The sequence below is a fragment of the Abramis brama genome (assembly GCF_963993115.1).
Source record: "Abramis brama genome assembly, chromosome: 22".
NCBI classification, from domain to species: domain Eukaryota; kingdom Metazoa; phylum Chordata; class Actinopteri; order Cypriniformes; family Leuciscidae; genus Abramis; species Abramis brama.
In genome coordinates this window covers 27,067,418-27,076,352 of record NC_139984.1, presented here as the reverse complement: position 1 = coordinate 27,076,352, position 8,935 = coordinate 27,067,418, and the positions used below count along the sequence as shown (strand labels likewise).

The following is an 8,935-nucleotide window of genomic DNA, read 5'->3' as shown; positions in this document are numbered from 1 at the left end:
AAGTTAGTAACGTTAATCAGTTGCTCCTCAACGCTGATACCATCATACCGCCCCGCTCTGCGGGAAGCCGGCTAGAGATGTTTTTGGATTTCCTTTCAAGCAGACATGCGGATTTATAGCCTGTAATGGGGAAAGCGAAAAAAGGGGGAAAGAAAGCATAAAAGAGAGGAGAAAGTAAGTTTGAGTGACTCCTTGAACGAGCAGGATCTGTAGTCCTGTCAGCTGATTAGCCCTCTTGATTAGCATTTATAAGAGGCCCTGGTGCTCTATTATTTGCATTCCTATTTAGCCATGATTTTGTGGAGGGCGCTCCGTGATTAAACTTGTCACCGGTCCTGATTGACAGGGTCAAATCTTCACATTCCACTCGTCTGAAATGGAAGTGCGTGAGAGAGAGAAAGAGAAAAGGAGAAAAGAAAAAAAACAACGATTGTCAGCTATTCTTCGCACTCCTGACGAGCTTTGTGAGGGATCTCTTTCAACTTCTCTCATGCTTATCCCTCCCCCCCCCCCTCTTTTCTAACTCTATCACTTTTTCTCTCTGCGTCTCCTGTCATCTTAGATAGGTCAGGAATGTTTTAATTTTAGGGATAGATTCGGCCTGTCACCGAGGCGAGATGACGTGGTGCTCAGGAGATGAGACGTGAAGGGTGTAAAACAATAAGAAAAAATAAAGTGCGAAAAAAAGAAAAGAAAAAAAAAGTACTCACTTTATTAGACAGATTTAATTACTCTGAATAGGGATTAAAACAGGCCATTCAGTGAAGTGTGAAATTAACCCTTGATTACTGACGAATCTCTGAATGAAGGCTAAAACAACCGTTTGGAGGGAAAAAAGCGATACTCTTCAACAGTAATTGTTTTTGGAAAGGTGATCGCATTTCCCAGCTACATTACCATGCCTCTGGTGTGGCGGGCTGATGTCAGGTGACTACATTATTAACAGTGAAAATGCTAACAAAGACATGACATTATGTGAAATCCAGCACTGCGCTTGCATCAGGGACCACTAACCTTTCGACTGCCTCCCCAAGGATGAGCTCTGGGTAAAAAACAACAATTAAAAATGCACAAATGAGCCGAGTTGATGCAGTCTGTCCAATCTGAAGAATATACAGCAGAATGAATATTAGACACGCTGTCTTACTGGGGCCAAACTGTTGCTGGTCGTCATTTCTGTGAAAATACCAAGAGCAAGAAAATCAGTAAATTACTGCAAGGTATTTACATTCATTTTGTGATAGCATAAAAAATTAAAATTTTGAATTTTGTATAGTATAATATAATGTAATATAATATAATATAATATATAAAGACACTATAAATAATAATGATGTAATAATAAAAGTAGTGTTTGCAAAATCTGTCATAAGTTTTTGAGCATGTACTGTAACAGCATTAATAACCCCAATATAATATATATAATAAAAGCATGTAGTGCATCTGCAAAATCTGTCATAAGTTTACACTAGAGCTAATATGTGTGCATTTTTTCCAAGACTTTTTATATTAAAAAGGAAGAGAGCTATATTTGTCTCCTTTTCAAACATGACATTAGCCTTTTAAAGATCTTTTACATATTTTGTACATGCACCACCACATAATATACACATTTTGTCACAGTTTGTCATTCATACCTGCAAGTGTCATAGTGTAATCAGGGAGAACGTTCAGATATGACAGCGAAGACACTAAGACAATTAAGACACAGCACTGACATTCTGATTGTGATATACACCATTCAAGTACAAAATCCTGTAATAGGTGCCTCAACGAGAGCGTGCGCGTGCTCATATAATTAGTAGTAATTAATGATGAAAAAGTGAGGACCCGTTTGTATTTCAAATTATCCCATTAGCTCTTGTCATACTCGTGTACACAAAACAGCTTGAGTTCAATTAGTTTTTTGTCACACAAAAGTGATTATAAGCAGCCAGTGCAACCTGATTCATGGGATACCTCCTGTCTAATCTCAGCAACTGATTTAGTGTAGAGCCCTGGTACTCAACCTGAGGCACGCAAGCTTCATGTGACGTTTCAAAGTCTCAGCTTTCACCCAAAATGGTTTTAATGTTATGATATTTGTGAGATATAATAAATTGTGTCACATGACTAAAGGTGCGTCCCAGTTCACGTACTTATGCACTATTTTATAATGTTTTTAGGTATAGATATTGCAAATAGTGTGTTCACACTGAAAATTCCAAAAAGAAAATTTACGCTTTAAATACCCGGATGATCCAGGGGAACGGGGAAAAACGAAGTGTGAAATGTTGGACACTTGATGAACTTGACTGTCACAACTTTAATTACGTAGCGGAGGGGGAGGGGCATCAGACTCTGATGTTGAATGACAAAATAACCTTATAAAATTCACACACTGCATCATTTGGGAAGTAACTTATGTCACCGTTTTTGCGGTAGCTCTGTATATTTCTATGGCATCGTTGTCAAGAAATAATTAGTTGGTGAAGTGGATTTACTCATTGTAGAGTTAACGAAAGTTATTATGAGCTTTGTAATGTTTGAAGCAGATGTCATAACAAATGTCCGGGAAGATTTTAAAACAGCGGTTCATTCATAAACCCGTAAGATCTTACCTTCATGCTGTGGAAATACAAACCAGAAGACAGAACTCAACGAGTGCAGGGCTGAAAGGGGGCGGGGCTACATAAGGTCAATATAGCACAAACCACACCCCTTGTGCAAAAACCACACCCCGCAGCAATGACTCGCGTCCACCACACCCCTAACTGGTGCAAAAACAAAAACTTTCCTTTGAGTTTTCCACGTACAGACGACACCATTGTCAAAACATTCCCCATTCACACAGATCCGCAAAAAATGAGTAAAACGCTGTATTCTGCTGCCAGGCCATTAGATGGCGATGAAACACTATAGCCTGAACACGTAATACGCATAACGTCATCGTCTTCAGAGATTTGAGTTTTTGTTGTTTACACAGAGACCATGTTCCAAAACGCCGTTGTCGTGTAAACGAACGGTCAAAACGCATCATTTTTTTTACTGTTTACACGACACCGTTTTCAGCTAAAAAACGTAAAACTTGGCCGTTCGTTTACACGACAACAGCGTTTTGGGTGCCTGAAAATGCAAACGGGTTTCAAAGTGCAAGTTTTTGAAAATGGTCTCCGTGTAAACAACAAAAAAAACCTCTAAAGACGATGACGTTATGCACGAGCGTATTGCGTTTTCAGTCTATAATGTTTCATCGCCATCTAATGGCCTGGCAGCAAAATACAGCGTTTTTACTCGTTTTCACGGATCCGTGTGAATGGTGATCGTTTTGATAATGGTGTTGTCTGTACGTGGAAAACTCAAAGGAAAAACTTCTCAGTTTTAAGCATACCGTTGTCGTGTAACCGTAACCTTAGTCTTCTGGGTTCTGACATCATCCCTGTGCCATATTGTGGCTATTAAATAACCAGCAGAATTAACAGAAGGTCACTTAATTGTAGGTGTTGCCCAGCGCTCAGTAACTAGAACATTTACTTAGCTAGCTAGCAAAGGTTATATATATATATATACAGTCAAGTGATAAAGAAAGTACACCCATTTGAATTCTATGGTTTTACATATCAGGACATAATAAAAATCATCTGGTCTTTAGCAGGTCTTTACATTAGGTAAATACAACCTCAGATTAACAACAACACATGACATATTACACCGTGTCATTATTTATTTAACAAAAATAAAGCCAAAATGTAGAAGCCATGTGAGACAAACTAAGTATGATTTAATTGCTTATTAACCCATTTTAGCAGCAATAAATTGAAGTAATCATTTTCTATCTGTCTCACATCATTCTGGAGGAATTTTGGCCCACTCTTCACAACGTTTCTTCAATTCATCAAGGTTTGTGGGCATTTGTTTATGCACAACTCACTTAAGGTCCCGCCGCAGCATTTCAGTCGGCTTGAGGTCTGGACTTTGACTGGATCAGTGCAACATCTTCATTCTTTTCTTTTTCAGCCATTCTGTTGTAGATTTGCTGGTGTGCTTGGGATCATTGTCCTGTGGCATGACCCAGTTTCGGCCAAGCTTTAGCTGTCAGACAGATGGCCTTATATACTTCAGATTACTTTTTTTCTTGTTTTAAACTATCTCACAATTACATGTTTGCTTGTTTTTTTACCTCTGAGGTAGAAATAGACTTCCATATACATCTGTCAATGAAATACACCATAAAATGAGTCCATGTGACCTGTATTTATGTGTATTGTAATTAACAGCACGTCACAGATGCAGCATATTGACATTATGTTGAGAATAACCCAGGATATTCCATCAAAACAAGCATCTCAGCCAATTATAAACCAATTTACCATTTGAAAACACCTCGATCAAATAATAAACAGTGACATTTTGAAGCATGGTCAGCAGTGTTCACCACCATGTTTAGGTTGATTCCACATGAAAATATATATAAAGTACCTGCAATAAAGCATACGTCCTTGCCAGTTTTGCCGGTACTTAGGGGCTCTTTGCTCCGACCTTACTTGACCTCTTCATTGATCCTTCCATCTGTCTAATTCAGAAAACAGACATAATCAAAAGCTTTCAAAGTCGATTTCGTTGCATCAGATGTTGTAATGCATCCAAGATCACTTGGCAATGAGCATAAGGACAAGAAACTAAAACGAGATCGAATCAATCGGTTGAACGTGTCGATAGAATCCTCATATTCTAACAAGCCTGTCCGCTGTGGTCACATGTTCCGGTTTAAACGTTTAAACGGATCCTCTGCACATTTTGTATTTCTCGCTGTGAGCTTGCATAGGGGCTGCTATTTCTAGGCTGAGTGAAACTTAACAGATGTTGCTGTTAATTACTACAGGAGGGGGGAAATGCGATTTAAACACTTTTATTAATTAGTTCCAATGGAAGTGCGATGCCGGGGAGATGGAAAGGCTTGAGGGACAGTCGAGTACTGAGGTGTCAACAGTGCCAATGTCTGAGATCAAAATAACATGCTTCAAATGGAGCGTCGTCTCAAGCTTTGAAAGAAACCAGAATTGCCAGAAAACACAATTTTTAGTGAGAAAAGTAATATATTAACATATATTTTTATATATCGTTTAGGATATTTTATGATTAAACACATTTTATCACATGAAATACATCTCTAACTGTTTTGGAGTTGTTGTTTTTCCCCCCTCTGGAGGGTTCTAGAGTACGAAGAATATAAATATAATACAAAAATATAAATAAAGATTAATTGTGGGCCTAGTTGAAGTTAAACAATGAAAAGTTTTTGGTAATAAATCTAACTATATTAAATATGTTTATATTAAATATAACTATAAATATAATATTTAAAATGATATTATTTATATATTGTTTATATTATATTTTATAGTTATATATGCTAATATTTTTGGTTTTATATTTTATATATAGGCTATATATTTTATATATATATATATATATATATATATATATATATATATATATATATATATATATATATATACATACATATACATATACATACATATACAGTCATATTTTATATACAGTATTTTGTTCTTTTGTAAGAAATATGGACATATCAATATTTGATTTTCTTTCAAACAATATTTATAGATAAAGGTGATGTAACTGAACCAAAAACAATGCAATTTTAACCATGATATAATTTATTTAACAAAAAATGTACAAAGATGCCAATTCCTACTGAGGAAAAAGTTAGGACACCCTATGGCCTAATAGCTGGTATTGCCCCCTTTGACTGAAATAACCTCAATAAGACGTTTCCTATAACTGTCTACAAGTTTCTGACATCGACTGGGAGAACGTTTTTCCCACTCCTCCATACAGAATCTTTTCAGCTGTGAATGTTTGAGGGGTTTCTTGCATGCACAGCCCGTTTCAAATTACCCCACAGCATCTCAATAGGATTAAGATCCGGGCTTTGACTTGGCCATTCCAGAACTCTCCGTTTCTTTCTTTTGAGCCATTCCTTGGTGGATTTACTGGAATGTTTTGGGTCATTGTCATGTTGCATATAGTCCACATCCGCTTCAGCTTCAATTTTCAGACAGATGGTCTTACATTTTCCTCAAGTACCCTCTGATACAATGAAGAATTTAGGGCTGCGCAATATATCGAAATTATCGGAATATCGCAAATGTATATATCGTGATATGCATATCGCAACGGCTTGCAATAACTGGGGTCATGAACAAAAGACAAAGAGAAAATCACTCACTGCTCTCGGCTGAATAACTTTTGTAGCTTTAATAAGAATCAGTATATATTTAATTCATACAGTGAAAACAAAGCAGTGTTTTATTTTTACATTTGATTAATCAGTTTCTGTTGTTAAATAACCCTAATGTAGGCCTACCTGAAACCCTAAACCCTGTGGTTTACACTGATGTTAAAATAACACTTCTTATGCTACAGTAAAACACTGAGGTTCACTTTCAGAAGTTGTAGGGATGTTTTCTTGTCACAAAAAGAATGTGAAACACATGTAGGTTATATCATTTTAAAAATATTTTAAAGATTATTTAAGTTTATTTTATACACTTTAAGCATTGTCGTATCACATATCGATTATCGAATATCGCACTATTCTTCTGCTACTGGGCCCAAACAATTCAACTTTGGATTCATCTGTCCATAGCACATTGTTCCAGAAGTCCTCGTCTTTGTCTAGGTGTTCTCTGGCAAACTTTAGTCTTGCCCTGATGGTTTTTTTTTTTTTTTTTTTTGCCAGCAAGGGTTTCCTCCTTGCACATCTCGCATGCAAATCAAACTTGTGCAGTCTCTTTCTCATGGTAGACGCATGTACTTTGACATCAACTGTGGCAAGAGTCACCTGTAGGTCCCGAGATGACATTTTAGGATTGTTGGAGACTTCTCTAAGCATCTTGCCGTCTGCTCTTGGGCTGAACTTGCTAGGACGGCCTGACTTGGGCATGTTGGCAGTAGTAGTTGTAGTAAATGTTCTCCACTTGTAAATTATTTGCTGGACAGTGAAATGGTTGATTTCAAATATTTTGGAGATTTTTTTAAATCCCTTCCCAGACTCATATGCATCTACAACCATCTTTCTGAAGGCCTCAGAGAGCTCTTTTGATCTCACCATGGTGATTTCACTCACTTCCACATTCAAGAGCAAACCAAACGAAATGTCTGAGGTCAGGCTCCTCCACAATCCTCTCTGACAATGTTCTAATCTTTTGAACATGATGTGGCGCACCTGATTCTAACTTTATGCAAGTAGTAAATAAATGTGGAGGTGTCCTATCTTTTTCCTCACCAAATATTTCATTTCTATTAAGGACATTTTACAAATAATTTTAAAAAGACATTTCTACTTTTTTTAGTTTTTAGTATTATTATTTATATTATCTCCATCTCTCAATATTGTTAAAATGAAGATCCAATGTTCATATGTTGAAAAAGACAAAGGTTTTCATGGGGTGTCCTATCTTTTTCACATGACTAGCCTAGTGTTTTCAGATGAACAAGATGATGAAAATGAGATTACGTTCGACTAGTTATTAAAATCGAAATACTGAATGAATACATTAAATGTAATGTATTTAAATGATTTTAAACATTTAAACACTATACATGTATATTTAATTAAGTTTGTTTAGACCGATAATGGATTTTTCAGATAATGATTACTAAAATGGAAAAAGAGCAGATTTTTATATAAATCGATGTACTGCATGAATAAATGTCAAATATTTATATGAATTTAAACATTTAAATACTATATATTTCATAAAATAATATTACATACTGTATATTTATATGAAAATTAATGTAAGACATAAATGCTATTTCATTTTTAAAAATCATTTAAATAGTTTACACTTAATGTTTTCATGCAGTTCATCATTTTTTAATAACTTATCGTAAATCAGCTCTTTTTCCATTTTAGCTATCATTATCTAAAACAAAAATCCATTAGCAGTTTCTACAAACTTCCATTTAAATTATTTAAAATGAGGCAAAACAAGCATTAAAATAAGCTAAAACAACAAAAAATCTAGATATTTCTTAGTATTTTTATAGAGACTTTATGCCAAGCTCTAAAATACTGGCTAGGAATTGTGTGTGTGTGGGGATTGGGGTTTAAGTCAAAAGGGTTGAGATCCACTGCTATGCAGCTTTAAAAGACTAGCCCTGCTTCTAGAATTCGCTCTCTTGCTCGCTCCCTATATAACCAGCTTTAACCCAGAAATTACGGGCAGCCTGATGTGACTTTGACGATGTTCCTCCGCACCGGGACACACTTGCCATTTTGAGTTCTTTGTCTGGCCAGCATGTACAACAAAACAGACACCGACAGAGAGCCGAGCATCTCAGCTGGTCCGCGGAGCAGAACCGCGTACATATCGTGAAATATGTACGCTGTCTGTGCTTTAATACACCCTCACACGTCTCACTCCCAAGACTGGATGGACAGGAGAGAAAAGGCCCAGTGGAAAAATAAAGTGCCATAATGAATCTAAAAAGCATGATTCACTCCCATCAGACGTACTCAGGGAAGTGTCACGTTCTCCCAAGCTCCCTGACCGCTGACAGGCCTGTTGGGGAGAGAGAGGGGAGAGCAGGGGCAATGGAGATGGCACGCAAGAGTATAAATCCTAATTACACCCGGTATCACCCGTCGCAAATGGCCGTCTTTTTCAAGGCAACCGATTTAGAGGGGTTTTTTTACCTGTAAATTGTAAAACGTATTAAATCCCCAGAGGAGAAACAGGGCAATAGGCTGTGTACATGAACAAAACACTCAAAAAAAAACAAAAGGACACAGGAAATAAATGTGAGTAGAGCGGGGGAAGAAAGAGGCAGCAACCTCTGCATTGGGCTTTGAAAGGAAAGGTAACGCAATCAATTAATCCTGGCAGTAATTGGGTGTTGGGAAAAAGGGAAAATGCAGTAA

General features: G+C 36.8%; 1 long non-coding RNA gene across 1 annotated transcript; it reads right to left on the bottom strand.

The window, feature by feature from the left end:
- Nucleotides 1–3,971: 3,971 nt before the first annotated feature.
- LOC311073712 lies at nt 3,972–4,542 on the bottom strand. The gene is made up of 3 exons (XR_014604202.1): nt 4,459–4,542; nt 4,160–4,190; nt 3,972–4,071 (listed from the first exon to the last, which is right to left on the bottom strand). It is a non-coding gene; the product is annotated as an uncharacterized lncRNA (long non-coding RNA).
- Between the last annotated feature and the right edge of the window lie 4,393 nt (nt 4,543–8,935).